The following is a 15697-nucleotide window of genomic DNA, read 5'->3' as shown; positions in this document are numbered from 1 at the left end:
TGAAAGAATGTTATTTATATACTTTAAAAATGAACATCCTTTTAAAATAAATTATGGAAAAGTATCAATCAGAAAATAAGAAAGAATTCTTGGAAATTAATATATGACTACCTAGTACTTTGAATTTAAATTGATTATATAATTTGAATTGATTTTTAAAAATAGAATTAGCAGGACTAAAGGTAAAGTTGATGATTCAGTTGACAAAAGAAAAAAAAACCTAGAATGGAGAAAAGTGAAAAAATGACTTAAAATATTTGAAAAAGGAGACATTATAGATTCCGAAGTTTCCATATTTATCATTAGGAATCACCTAATCACAGAACAGAGGCAGAAATAGCAAGAAAAATCAAAGAAGAGCAAATCACAATTCCTTTGAATTGAAAAGATATCATTAAAAACAGTCTGATTGCCAAATAGGTTAAATAATAAAAGACTTTCATCTGGACACATCATTTTCAAGCTGCACAAAATTCCCAAAGCTTACTAAAAAGAAAACCATCAAAGTATTTCACAAAAGAATGAGAACCTGACTTATTTCAGGCTTCATATCAATAACACTGGATGCTAAAATATAATGGAGCAAAACTGCATAGCTGATCAAATTATCAATCAAGTATAAGTACCATGTAAATATATAGTTTAAAACATGTAAGGACTCAGATTTATCAGTGACTGGCCACATACAAATAAATGCCTTCAGAAGGAGCTCCAGTCAAACCAAAAGGAAATACAGAAAAGATAACATGAGATAGAAGACACTGGGAGACACGAATATAGCCTAAAATGAGGGTAAGTCAGTCATGACTTGTGGGCCAAATACAGCCACCATCTGTTTTTGTAAATAATGTTTTATTGAAACACAGCCGTGCCTATTCATTTACTTATTGTCTATGGTTTCTTTTGTGCTACAATGACAGAGCACATTGTAGCTGCGATAGAAACTGTGTAAGCTGCTGTGATGGTGATTAGATGACCCTCAAAGCCAAGAATATTCACTATCTGCCCCTTTAAAGAAAAAGTGTGCTGAACCCAGCTTAGAAGAAGAATTAGGTTGAAAAGGCATTAAAGTCTCTGGATCTCAACACTTAGAATATTTTCACTTGAAAAGCAGGAGTTGGGAAGACACAAGATTACCTTTACTTTTCAGTGGTTCTGATTACAGTGTTTGATTCAATAGGGAAATATATTTTTGAATATATTCAAAATATTTTTGAATTAACATAAACAAAATACAGATTGCTTAATTATAAATACAGAACAGAATACATTCATAATAAACTTTGACAATATAAAAATTATAATAACCTAACAAATGGAGGGGAGAGGGAGAAAGTGTTAGTGTGCTAAATTTCTCACTTTTTATTGTAGTAAATCAAGAGATACTGTTCAAAGTTAAGAAATGGAAGTATACTATTTACAACTAAAATGGTAATCAGAAGAACTCTTGGGGAATAGTAATTATCAAAATGGTTTTCAGTGGGATGTGAGACTGGGGACGGGAATAGGGAGGAAGACTTTCACTTTCTTTTGGCTCTCTTGTTTGGTTTGTTTTTAAACTTTCATTTGTTTACCGTAAGTAGGTATTACTTTAACTTAAAAATGATAATTGTTATTTTTTTAGACTTTAAATTCTTGTAGAAGGAGATAGAAAATGAACAACTTTGGCATTATTGACATTTTGAGCCAGATAACTCTTTATTGCAGAAAGCTGTTCATTGTAGGAGATTTAGCAGCATCCCTGGCCACCTCTACTCATTAGATGTCAGTAGCTTTTGCTCCAGTTATGACAATCAAAAATGTCTCCAGACATTTCCAGATGACTCCTGGCAGAGAGGCCCACAGGTTAGGGAAAAAGCCTAGGCTTTGGGGCCAGACAGACCTGAATTTTATTTCAGGTCCCACAAACAATTAGCTGTTTGTCTTTGGAAAATGGACTTACCCTTGTTAAACCTCATTTTCCTCTTCTGTGAAATTAGGCTTGAAAACAAAACAAAACAAAAACAAAAACAAACAAACCAAAAAAGAAACCAAACGGTCTTATGAGACTTTTTTGTTTTGTTTTTTCTAGTAAAAAGGTATGCAATTGGCAAATAATATGCATTAAATAAACAGGAGTCATTACTATTTTAACTCTAATTGTAATAATGACCATGAAGAGGAGGACAGTAGCAGGTGGAGTGAAAACTGTGCTAAGAATAGTGGGCGAGGAGGAGAGTAAGCCTAGGCCTCAGATGCCTGGGTGAAGGTTCTGGTTATGCTCCAGAGCAGCACTCTTCAATCAAACCAATGTGATAATGGAAATGTAATATGATATATAATGTTCTATAAAAAGAATGTGGCTATCAAGCGCTTGAAATGTGGTATGACTAAGGAAGTCAACTTTCAATTTTTAAAATTTTTATTAATTTGAGGCCAGGGATGGTAGCTTACGCCTGTAATCCCAGCATTTTAGGAGGCCACGGTGGGTGGATCACCTGAGGTTGGGAGTTCGAGACCAGCCTGACCAACGTGGAGAAACGCCGTCTCTACTAAAAATACAAAATTAGCCGGGCATGGTGGCGGTTGCCGGTAATCCCAGCTACTCTGGAGGCTGAAGCAGGAGAATCACTTGAATCCGGAAGGCAGAGGTTGTGGTGAGCCAAGACTGCGCCATTGCACACCAGCCTGGGCAACAAGAGTGAAACCCCGTCTCAAAAAAAAAAAAAAAAAAAAAAAAATCCTAATTTGAATTTAAATAGCTGCATGCGGCTAGTGGCTACCGTATTTATTAGCTGGCACTGTTTGAGATAGCAAATGAGAGTCACTAAAGGGGGAAAAACACAACTGGAAGGGTGTTCTAGTTTGTCTGGAAGATTAAGGTAGTGATGGTGTTTGGGGAAGGGAGACCAGATAAAAACACTTCAGTAGCCCTGGTGTGCTAATAAGAGCATAGATGGGGTGGTAGAAAGGAGAACTGGGGAAGAGATGGGCAGCTGCACTGAGCATGGCCTTGGTGGACCCATTCCCATGGGTGTCTGCCTCAGGACACCTAACCTATGATGACCTCAGGGGCTGCTTGACCCTAATTCAGCAGCCCCTGAGGTCATCATTTTCTTTCATTTTCTTTATATATGTTCCCCTTGCATCTCTACATATGAGACCAGAACTGAGATCCAGTTTAAAGTTTCTCTTTACAAGTTCTTTTAATTATCCTAACAACAGGCAAATCACAATGCCTATGTTTTAAAATGTTTTTCTGTAGATGTGCTCTTTTGAAACCTTACTAATTTTCTTTGCTATCCTGAATTCTTACTGAGTTATTTACCATTCACTTAAAATTCTGTGGAACTCAGAACTGAACAATGAGTTCTTATTAATTTATCCTTCTTTCAAATGTGTTTTAAATCAATAATATTTTATTATTTCATTTCCTGTGATAGATTTAGCTTTATCTGCTTTTAATGTTGAAACATTTTAAATCATTTCAGCAAAGACTGTGCTATTTTTACTAGTGTTTACATAAATCCATGCCACACTAATCCAAGACTTGGAAGGGCAGGAGTCTTTTAAGGTAGGGCAATCCACTTAGTAGAGGTCGCCACTGCCTTAGACAGGTTCCTTATTTTAGCAATCAAGTCAGTGCATTATTAAAATATGATAGATTAGGGCAATACACTCATTTATCTGCTTTAGCTTCATAGTAGTAGGAACTAAAGTCTTTGGAGTCAGAATAAGGATATGTGTCCCAGGTTTACCATTTTCTAGTGCAGTGACTTCAGTAGGTCACTTGCATTCTTCAAACTTCAGTATTTTCATCTATAGCAAATATAATAACAAGGTCTGCCTTTCCCGTTCCAAACAGCATTGTGAGCTTCGGAACACTACATATTAGAAAATGTTTCATATTACTTAAAAGTGGTACACAAGTTTTTTTTTTTTTTTTTTTTCTTTTGGTCCTTAAAATCTAAATGCAGCTTCTTAACTGGTTGCATTATTCTAACAATTTTATAATTCACAGTCTATACCCTGGTTGTGTTTGCGAACTTAACATAGGGAGCTTACTCCATTAAGCATGCACACATTGCATGCTTAATGTAATATATTACATGCATTATTTCTCTTTTATCTCTTGGATTATCCACTTTCCTACACAGGAAAAGTACAGCCAGAATTACATGAATTTCTAAGGCTCATGAATTCTTATATGATTTTTAAAATGTTTTGATTGTTAGATCTCATATTTCCTCAAATGTCATCTTGGAAAGTCAATTATTTTAGGAATTTATGCTCCCACTATTTAAAGTATAGGTAGTCTACTTATTTTTTTTTTTTTAAGATTCTGAAGTACCACAAATTTTCCTGAAGTTATGTTCAAAATTATCTAAATTAGTAGCTCTTGGGCACTATGTCAGAAGAATCCTTAATGCTTGATGCTTCACCTTATTCTGTGTATGTTAACATGAAATTTTACCATGAGAAAATCGTATAAAAAGCAAGAAAATAGTTTTAAAGAAAACTAAGTACAACCATTGTTCACCTTGGAAATAAAATGTATAAAATGTAAGATCTTCCCAAAAAGAGACATCATTTCTTAAGTTCCTATACATGGTGAAGAAATATATTTTGGTTATAATGCATTAAATGGAGTATTTTTTCCTTAGTAATTGCCATAGGTGGATCAATGTACATCTGGCTTTTTAAAGTGGTCATAATGTAGTCATTAACACCGGGAGAGAATCTGAAAAAAAGGTTAATGCAAACCATCTGAGGCAGACCCAAGTGGAACCCGTGAAACAAAACAACAACAAAAACAAAAAACAAAACTTGCTCAGACTTCTATTTTGAGAAAGAGACAATCCTGGAAGACCAGAGATGATTCTGTGCTACTCTGAGACTCTTAACAATTGAATGCATGGGTATAGTATTCAAATTCTGCAAATAGTCAATTCCAGCTTGCTTATGCAAAGATGACCAGTGCTGTCCATTATAGAAAGAATAGACTGACACATACACACAGCCATGTACAACACTCATTTTCTTAGCTTCAACTTGGCATGTGCATCTAGAGTATTTTCTAGGTAGACAACATATAGAGTGCCATGGTGCCTGTTAACATGGCTTCTCTCCTCAAGGACCTTGCCTAAGTGTTCTTGAGGAAATGTGATTATCCATTTAACTTGACTTCACATAAAAACTAATTTGATACTTCACTGCAATTTTAAATTTCTAGTTTCTAAGGACTTTTCCCATGCCTATTTGACTGTTTAAGTACACACAAAATTACAAAATGATAACAAGGTCTAGAGACCTGGTCATGGCATCGTCTAGAGAGAGAACTAGCCCCTTAAGCAAAGGATAAATGCTAACAAGGATGAGGACACCACAGATATTTAACATGCACTTGAGCTATTCTGCCTTGAAGGATGGGTATGTTATATTTATTTGATTTTTTTCTTAGATATTTTACAGCTACAATGAGTGATGTGAAGGTAATCAAACAGGTCAGTGCTCTCAAGTTCCCCTAGCTAAAAAAGATGACTAGAGTTACAGTCTAGCACTGGAGGCAGAAAGGTAACATTCCTCCTGACAGAGTCTGTCAAGGCTTTTTATGAATACTTGGCCCCTCTGAACACTCTGATTGTCTACACACAGATGCATTCTCCTGTAGAGTTCTGACAAATCCCTCAGAGGGATGCAGGTTGCTGTCACCAACCGAAACAGTCCACCACAAAAAAAAATGGTTTCAACGGAAAAAAAAAATACTTTCCTGAAGTCAGAGACTATCTTCTGTTTCCCTGTGGCTTTAAGCAGTCACCCAGGGCTTTTAGTAGGAGTGGGTGGCAAGAGGATGGAAAGTGGAGACTCAGAAGCTTCCCACAGAGGAGTGTGATGGATGTCAAGAGCTAAGGGGCCAGAGAATTTAGCAGCTCAGTACTGTGCTGGAAATCCAGGCAGAAAGGACATTAAAGTCCAAAGAAATCATAAGGCAGGAAATAGAACTGGAGTTAAGAAATGGACACAGGGTTATATAGAACCACATCCCCAAACCCAAGCCACCGAAATTCATGATATGGCATAATAAGCATAGAGAATGGGCAGAAAGAATGGAATGCCAGTAGCTCATTTGGGTTGATTTAATGGATTTTTCATAAAACAACAGCTGGAATTTTACAACTCAGGAGTAGAGAGGCAATTCACTGTTTCCATCAAAGAGGTGTAAAAGTATGCTATGTTGCTGGATAAGAAGAGCTCACTTCAGACTTGCTCACCACCCACTCCTCCAATCATTTCTCATTTTTCTTGCCTGGACATTTGCCTTCTAGCCTTTTACTAATCCAAACATGATCTCCATGGACCAGCAGCATCATTACCTGGTAGCTTGTCAAAATATAGAATCTCAGGCCCCTCTTTAGACCTACTGACTCTGAGTCTGCATTTTAGTAAGATCCCCAGTTGACTCTTCTCTGCTTTAAAGTTTAAGAAGCAAATATCTTAGCATCTACTCTTACCCTTTTATAATTCATTCTCTGTACAGCTGCCTGAGTAATTTTAATTTTATTTGTTAGTCCACTGATTAGTTCCACTCTCTAGAAGGAAAGTTCCATAAGGGCAGGAAAAGGGAATGGAATTGGGTATTCAATTAATATTCATTGAATGAATATCCTTCAGTCTAGGGTAAAGTCCAGATGAGATATTCTAGGTTTCACATATTTTTTCTTTACCACTTCAAAAGTCTCACTCTCTTTTCCCTTGATCTTATTTATAAGGAAGCTACATTTTGCATGCCAAGCCCAAATCCTTGTCCACATTCTTTATACCCTTTCCTTTAGAACATTTTCTATACATTTGTCCTTTTTCTGATTACACATGTAGCACCCCTCTCTATCTGGCCCTGACTTTGGCTTGCGATTTTCCATGTTAATAAGCAGCAAAAGCCCACTGAAGTCACCACTTTCTTGTTTTTTGTATTTTATCTCTCTTTTCTTTGAGTTCTGGACTTCTTAAGTGTATTTTCCTATTGTTTTCATATCCTTATTTACTCATTCATTTCTCAAGATCTTGTTTCTTTCTCCACAATTTGACTGGTTAGAGTCAGACCCAGATTTAAAACTAGACCTAAAACACATGTGCAACTTTCTGAGTCTCTGTCCCTTCATTAGTAAAGTGGGTATCATAGAATCAACATCAGAGGTACTGTGATAATTAAAGTGCCTTTCACAGATGCTGGTACGTGGCAGGTGCTAACGTAATCTCAGATTCTCCTTGGAGGAAAGCCGAGGCTCATTTTGAAACCACCAAATTTTATCTGTCCAGGAATTTGACAAAATAGAATACAGTGATTTTGTTGTAACTATCCATTGGAAATTATTTAAAATATTGTGTGAGAGTAATGTGCAAACTATTCCACTGAAGCATTATGGTGATAGTGAAAAACTGGAAACAGTAGGAAATAAAAATGTCCAATCTTTAAGTGAGAAAATATTATGCAGGTAGCAAAATGTTGTAAGAAATGCTTAAGACACTGCTGAATGAAAAAAGGCAGAATTCAAAATTATATCCTTATGATTTTGATTATGAAATTTTAAAAGCAATAGGATAAAAAATATATCAAAATGTTTTAAAGTGTTAATCTCTAGATTGTGTAATTATGAGTGACTATTATTTCCTTCCTTATACTCTTCTAAATTTTACAAATTTTACAAAATGTGGATTTGTTTTATAACAAAATAATTATTGAAATAAATAATTAACCAGCAGCATTTTCCTTATTCTCATTCTTCAGTTTTTCTGGAAATTTTGAGTTTTAACTTTGTTTTCTGTAACCTTCCCTGTCCTCTTTTTTCTTTGCTTTTTTTTTAAAATTCTTCATTCAACTTTAATTCTTGTCCCTTATTTTGCATCTTAAATGCAGGTACTGCCAAGAGATTCCCTCTGGTCCTCTTATCCTTCTTGTTAATGTCACCCACGCCCTCCCTCCCTAACTTCCCTTCTCAGCTTTGGATCTGCATGTTCTGCAATCTACGAGCCCAGTCCACCCACATATCCAGCCTCATGTCCTAAACATACCTCTTCATTTTTTATTCACGCTCTCACTCATTCATTTAGCATTTATTGGCTGTCTGCTATGTACTAGGCATTTTGCTAGCGACTAGAGATACAATAAAAATAAAAGAACTCCTCTTTCCTCGTGCAGCTCTCAGCTACTTTCTCCCTTTGCTTTTTTCAGTTATCAAATTGAAACTTCAGAGTCACCTTTGAGTCCTTCTGCTGTTCACTCCTCCTACCAATCAAGCAATTGTTCTACTCTGTATATGAACTTGAGGTCAGAAGCATCTTTCATTATCATGACCTCTTTTACATGTCCACAGTCAATACCCTCTCTGGACTTCCGTTTTTCCCCTGGGATTATTCTATGACAGCTTCTGAAGTGATGCTTTATTCAACATGCTCTCACTCACAGTTCTGATTTATCTCACACAGAGCTATAAAACAAATAATCTGAAAACACAGTTTGATCATAGTAGTCTCCTGCTCAAACTAGTCAATAGATTCCCACTGAATAAGAAACAAACTTCCTCGACTGGCATTCAAAGCCCTCTTCCAATGTATTAAGTTGAACTGAATGAAATTTTCTAATTTTATAATTCAAAAAAGATGAATATTAGCCATTTCATATGATGCAACTTTATTCTCTAAGAGATCTGTTTTTCTGCTCTATACTGTAGAATATGAATGAGATCAGTCTGTGCTTTCCCAGCATGTTCACTTCCTTTGATTCCTTTGCTAGTGTTTGTTCTTTCTGGAGCTCCTCCATACGTGTCTCCCCCTTGAATACTTCTATTCATCCCCAAGTTCCACCTCAAAACACTCATGCTCTATGAAGTATTTCCTGTTGAGTCCCATTCCAATGATTAGAATTCATGTCCTGTAATGAAGTCCCTTAACAAATTATCCATAATATGGTACATATACCCCATGGAATACTACACAGCCATAAAAAGAACGAAATCATGTCCTTTGCAGCAACATGGATGCAGCTGGATCCATTATCTTAAGCAAATTAATGCAGCGGAAAAGAAAACCAAATACCGCATATTCTCACTTATAAGTGGGAGCTAAACACTGGGTACTTGTGGACATAAAGATGGCAACAATAGACGCTGGAGACTACTAAAGGGCAGAGGGAAGGAAGTAGGAAGAGTTGAAGATGAACTATTGAGTACTATGTTCAGTACCTGGATGACAGAATCATTCATACCCCAAACTTCAGCATTATACAATATACCCAGGTAACAAACCTTCATGTACTCCCTGAATCTAAAATAAAATCTGAAAAAAAAAGTATCTGTGTCTTTCTTACGGTACCAATGAGCCTTGGTACCACTTCCTCATCTTATTTTGCTGACTCCGACTGAGCTCCGGAAATGTTCTCCTGTAAATACTCCTTTGCAAGTAGAGAATCTTAATACATATTTGTGTAATTGTTAGCATCTTCAGTGATTTTTCTGAGTTAGTTATCCTTGAGGTTGAATTGGTATTTTTACTCTGCCCATGGCCCTGTTGCCTGCTTGTTTATTTATTTTGGCCACCTGAACATTCTTCTGCCATTATTTCACTTTAAAAAGAAAAAAAAACCCAAACACTTGCAAGTTATAACATCAGTTATGCTATGTAGCACTTGGATTCTCTAATTTTCTTATATAGATTATGCAATTCAAAATAACACTTCACTATAATGACATGGAAAATGCTTTATGAATACATTTATTTTAAAACTTTCTAATTTATCTTTGACATTCATCCTTAAAGAATAAATTTCTTCAAGTTAAAAAATTAAAATATAACAGAGCTTGAATATTAGTTAAGTATTTGAGGACATATTCACTTCTACCATAGATAAATAGGATACAGAGAGAGAGAGAGAGATCTTGATTTATACTTGCAGATAAATCAAGATATTTGCAAGTATACTGTTTTAACCTTACTGCATAGAACATGAAGACAATGACTAGGTATCAAAAATACGCTAGAAAAAAATGTGGTAAAATTTAATGTTTAATATGAAGGACTTTGGGGCCAGACTTGGGTTTGCCCAACTATAGTCTCAATTCATTTATCTGTAAAATGGAGACCATTCTTATCTCCCAGGATTATAGAGAGAGCTAAAGGAGATAATATATGTTAAGGACTTAGGATATTGTCTGTCACATAGTTAATAAAAAATTATACTTTTATTAATGAAAATAAATGACAGCAAGAAAGAACAGTATTCACTAAAACCATATGATTCTAGAAGTTTCTTGACAGATTCCTTAAATATATAGAAAAGATTCTATCTATCTGTCTGTCTATCTATCTATCTATCTATCTATCTACCTACCTCTCCTTAAATGCTTTGTTGCTCATTATGGACTGGTAAGTATGACATCATTTCTCAAATTACATTTATAGATAGGGGTGGGGGGGAAAGGCCTCCTTCCCTTTGCTGCAGCAAAATCTTGGCCAAAGACATGAAAAGCAATAAACAATGTCAAGCCTGGGAGTAGTATTTAGGAAGCGTCCATAAGCAAAGCTCAGGCTGCAGTTTGGCATATGTCCCCCAGCTGATGAAAGTGAAAGGGGGCATTTTGAGAATTCTTTCCATTTTAATCTAAAACCAGAAAAATCCTTTTCTATACAGCCTAAAGAAATTTATACACACAGTTTGTCACTTTTATATCCAGTTTAATGATCTAATTATTATTTATTAGAAACATGTAATGAATATTTCGGGTAACTAAAAAAATGACCAGATGTCTGTTTCACAGTGTATAATTTTAAGAAAGGCAAGAACAGAAAAGCAATGGGGGAAAATGCTGACAAATTCATTTATTCATGAAATAATTAAATAAATATGTATTGAATTCCTACTGTGACCCAGGCACTATACTACGTGTTAAAAATATAAGTGAAAAAAAATGAGTGAAATCAGTAACGGAATTAACCCATCACAGTATTGACAAGAAAAACCATGATACAGGTCCCAGAATTTGACTCCAGTAGTCAAATTCTGTTCTGATTTGACCACTCAATCCACTATTTTAATAAATTCATTTTTTATTATGTGCATTTTGTCAGCATACTGCTAGATGAATTTTTCATTGGTCCTTCAAAATTTAGATGCCAGAGGCCTGTTGGTGAGATCGTATGTCCCTTCTCCAATATCCAGACAAATCCTAACAGAACTTATTAGTTCCTATTGACAACGCATTGGAATCATTTTTTAGCAGTTAAATAATTTCACCCTTTTCCAATTCATACACATATCCTAAAGTTCAAAATTAATGTAATGAGTTGCTGAATGAGTCTGAAGATTAGGAAATAGATCTTCATGTGAAATATATGCTCTCTGGATTTAATTAGTTGGGAAAATACAAATAGATATTTTTCCCACCAAACATAAATATTTTGACTGACTTTGAGTGAAATCTTTTAAAAAGACAGAGTGGTCTCAAGAGTTTTACAATATCTAGGAGAAAGAGTCCTGTTTGGGGGATTTCATACATGATTCCACTGAGTAATTTCTGAGGAAGAAGAGCAATATAATTTTATGTGTCTCAAGACTAGTATTAGCTTTTGTTCAATATCTGAAATAATGCAATTTCCTTTCTTAGAACACACTGATTTATTTTAACGAATTCATTCTCCTGTTCAAAAATCTTTATGTGATGCTGCCTACACTCTGGAAGGCTGAGGACAGTGTCATCTACCCCTTCCCTCTCTCTCCCACAATAATTACCTATAGCAGCAAGGCTCTTAAGAAGTGCTTGTGGAATGAATAAATTAAGGTTCTCATGATTATACATTGCAGATATTAACAAAGGACAATGTATTACTCTGCTACAAATATTCACACTCACAGGTGTACACTCACATACTTATAATATTTCAGGGTAAGTAGTTGGACATTATTTTCAGGTATATTTTTTAAAAACTAAACTGATTGTGTAAAATGCTTTGGACTGACAGTCTGGAGAGGAAATATTATACGTAGATCCCAAGGAAAGGCTTAAAAGGTGTTACTGATCTTCTTCTCAGCAGGGCAGAAAATGTCTTCCATTTTTTAAAGGCAAATTACAAATATAGGTTTTATTGACATTAATAGGTGTTAAAGACAGTCTTAAAGAAAAGGTAATATCCATAATAGCCATCTTAAATCAATATATATCCTGATGCTGAATTTCAAAATTAATGTTTTTCATGTAAGGCATGAGGCCCAGGATCAAATGGATTCAAGTGCATTCATGGTAAGATGAAGGATTACTTTCTTATGCTGTCAATTCCAAATAAAGCAAATGTAAAATAAGTTCTTTTAAGAACTAACAACCTCGACCTTTAAATATATCCTTTGCTAAAGACTGAAATGTAGATAAAGAAGTTACAGTATTTTATTCGTAAAGCCAACAATACTGAGTCATCCCTGGGCTTTCGTCTCTAGCACCCATTCTACCTGGGAAGGGCAAGGCATTTCACTTAACCATTTTAACAAATCACTTAGCAGGATTCGTTCAGATAAAATAATTACTTAGTATATTTCTCTTAAATTCAAATTAATGAATTTTCATTTAGATGGAGAATTTTGGACTTAAAATAAAGCTGTTACAATGATAAAATCTCCAAATAAGCCAAAAATGTTGATATTTGTTAATAACTTGCAACATAGGCAAAAGATGCAATTCTTTAGTCATCTTCTAATCAAAACAACCTTAGATAATAGAAGTATCTGCATAGAAAATGGTATATGCAATAGACAATGATCAACTTAAGCTTAAGGATAAAAGACCAATCATAGATAAATTAATTTAAATAAAAACATTCCAATTCTCCCCTGATTTTCCCTCATTAAAACACCCAAACAAAACATGTGGTACCTTTTAATTTTCTGAATGAGTAGCTCCCAATCAATGCTTCCTCGGTTAGAGACAACAAGCTGAAGAATCTACCAAAAAAAGAGAAAAAAAAAAAAAGAAAAAATATGTATGTGTATGGATTTGTTAACTAAATATCAAAAATTATAACTCACCAGTAAGCAAATACATTCTTTATACTCAAATAATAAATCTATGCCTGGAGGTCTTAGCACAAAAAAAATGCAGTACTTGAACATTTAGGAAGCTCAATAATGAATTTTAAAACATCTTTACTCAGATTATATAAAGCACATCCTTTGAAAACGAAATAAAATGAAACAAAATAAAATTAAAAGCCCCGAACCATTACCAGCGCATATGCAGCAAAACCACTGAAGTCTAGCCTTTGAGAACTGCTGCAGAATCCTTCTCCGGGAGCATTATCCCCACAGGCTGGCTCTCTGGCTCTCTAGCTCCAGACAGACGCAGTCTGCAAGCCACCAGCTCGTGTCTGTGTGTACCGGGGAAAGGGAAGCTGCAAATTAGAAGAAGTCCCCGCAGTGGCGAACAGGAAAATAAGGCGAGTGGGAGAGAGGGAGAGAGCTCACTAGCCTCAGAATTTTCGAGAATGATGACAAGCCACTCAGCTCCGCCATCATTCACTGACAATAGGATGCAGCCCTCACTTACGATTTAGCGGTTTGCCATAGGGGCTTCTGGTACCAAATGCCTGACAGGCATTTTAATTGCCTCCATCCAAGTGTGTCCCCAGGAGTCGAGTCTATCAGCCTATGAATGTCATCATCTGGTCTCCTTTGTGTTAATGCCAGACACACACAGACACACACACACACACACACGCACACACACACCACTTAAATACAGAAACAGTTTTCAGGCATACAGGATTACAAACAAGTTAAGCTACACAAACTGGACATTACTAAATACTAATTTATGAGAATTTTTATTGTCTGCATTAAGGACATCAGAGATTTGTCACTGGCAGATAATTACAATATTTTTAAACTATCGCATATTGCTTATTTATGTTCCAAAATAAATATGTTCATTAAAGAAATGCATATTTTTATGTATATTTTCCTGCAGAAAATTCAATACCCTTTTAACAGTTATAATTATGCACTTGGCTATGTTTTCCTTACAAGAGAGAAAAAAACAAAAAACAAAAACAAAAACAAAGAGAATTAGAAAACCAGGGCCAATATGTGATTTCCGGGGGCAATCTATTTTATTCCACTTACATACAAAAGCAAAAGGAGGTGGCAACAAGCTTGGTCCTGGGACTTTTCAGTCCCTGAGGGCCCAGGCAGAGAATACAATCTTTGGCATAATCTGTATCCCCTCCATGTTAGCAACTGAAATTAGCAGTTGAATATCCCTGTTTTACAGTGCCCCTTGTGTAGGGAGGTTCAGTGTGAAATAATTCCCTGCATTTATTTCCTGGAGAAAAGGGAAGGAGAAAAATGTCAATAAATAAATGAATTTTTACAGCATTGTTAGCAACCTGAACCAGTGAATGGAGCAAAATTCGATGAGAACCAAAAAGGCCAGCTGTGAAGAAGGTTGCTGGGAAGAAGCATCACCATGGTTACTGGAAACAGAAAGTCTTGATAGCAGAGGAGAGAGAACGAGACTACAGAGAAGGAAATTGAAAGACTGATGATATGTTTCTTTTTTTTTCTTCTTCTTGAAAGAATAGCCTCTATCAGTTTTATACTGTATTTTGAATTCATTAAGATAAATTTGCATTCTCCTTGAGCCACCTTTCTGCCCCATTTTTTAATCACTAGCTAATTTTGCTTTCATAAATATTCAAATTACAGTTCTTTTGTATGAGATCAATTCTGCTACCCCTTGCCTCTGTCCAAATACTGGCTTCATGGAAACCACTTAGCCTAGTCCACATCCTTTGTTTCATAGGTGAGAAAGCTGAAGCCCAAAGAATATGACCAAGGTCACAAAACCGAGGCACCCGCAGAGTTTCCTGATTCAGTCCTCTGCTTTTCTTCTCTAACCAAGTGACTTTCTTTCCCTGCTCTCTTTTGTTCTGTTTGCAAGCAATACAGATTTCAGAAACATCCTTTGTCTGTAATTTTGTAAACCTTCTTGTATTTGCTAAAGCAGTGATGTCCCTCTTTAAAATGCATTGCAATCATTCTGAAGACTTTTGCAAATATCTTTGCTGGATTGTATTTGAAGTCTGAGGAATCTGGGGTAATTATGTCACTGCTTTTCTTTCATTTCCAGTCTGGCAATCAGATAAATCAAGCATGATTGCCCTTTTGTGAACCTATCTTGTTGAGCCTGAACTTCATCATCATATACGAGGCACTTTTATCATTACTGGCCTCATTCTTTCTGCAAGCATAAAACTGGGTAATCAAATTGAGTCAGTCTCCCAAGGCACCTTCTAGGTATAGACAAGGTAAACTTTCCTGGGTTACCAAAAACAATGAAGCTGGAAAATGGAGAGCCAAGGTAAAATTAAAAATTATAATAATAATGATAATAGTTCATTCCGAAACAACCACTGGAGGGCGCAAATTTTCTTAAAATCTTTCTAAACCACTCAGCAAATGTGGCTAGAATTTTGACCTTCATGTTTTACTGTTTTTATTTTCTTTCCAAACTGTTCTTTCACTATTCAGTTCATATGATTCAATGCTTTTAGATTAACTCATCTATAGATAAGGTCAAACTGCTTTTTTTGATGTCTAAAAGACAGTTGCTGCCACCATCATCACCCTCTTTCCCAGTATGTAGCTATAAAACGAATAAATCACATTTTTAAAATGTATGAC

At 35.5% G+C, this 15697-nt stretch overlaps 1 protein-coding gene across 13 annotated transcripts in view; it reads right to left on the bottom strand.

Moving 5' to 3' along the window:
- The window catches only part of MAP2 (microtubule associated protein 2), a 321080-nt gene that overhangs the window by 143129 nt on the left and 162254 nt on the right, over positions 1–15697 (bottom strand). For 12 of the 13 annotated variants that reach the window (XM_017889383.1, XM_017889388.1, XM_017889391.1 and 9 more), the window contains exons 1-2: positions 13243–13383; positions 12894–12961 (exon numbers count right to left, since the gene is read on the bottom strand). The gene's annotated coding sequence lies outside the window, so the exon portion shown is untranslated. Of the gene's footprint in view, positions 1–12893; positions 12962–13242; positions 13384–15697 lie in introns of those variants that run through there. The other variant, XM_017889382.1, reaches the window with a different exon arrangement.

Source organism: Rhinopithecus bieti, unplaced genomic scaffold (assembly GCF_001698545.2).
Source record: "Rhinopithecus bieti isolate Rb0 unplaced genomic scaffold, ASM169854v2 scaffold_17939, whole genome shotgun sequence".
Taxonomy (NCBI): domain Eukaryota; kingdom Metazoa; phylum Chordata; class Mammalia; order Primates; family Cercopithecidae; genus Rhinopithecus; species Rhinopithecus bieti.
Note: the sequence above shows the minus strand (reverse complement) of the source record. Positions and strands in the feature narration are given on the sequence as shown.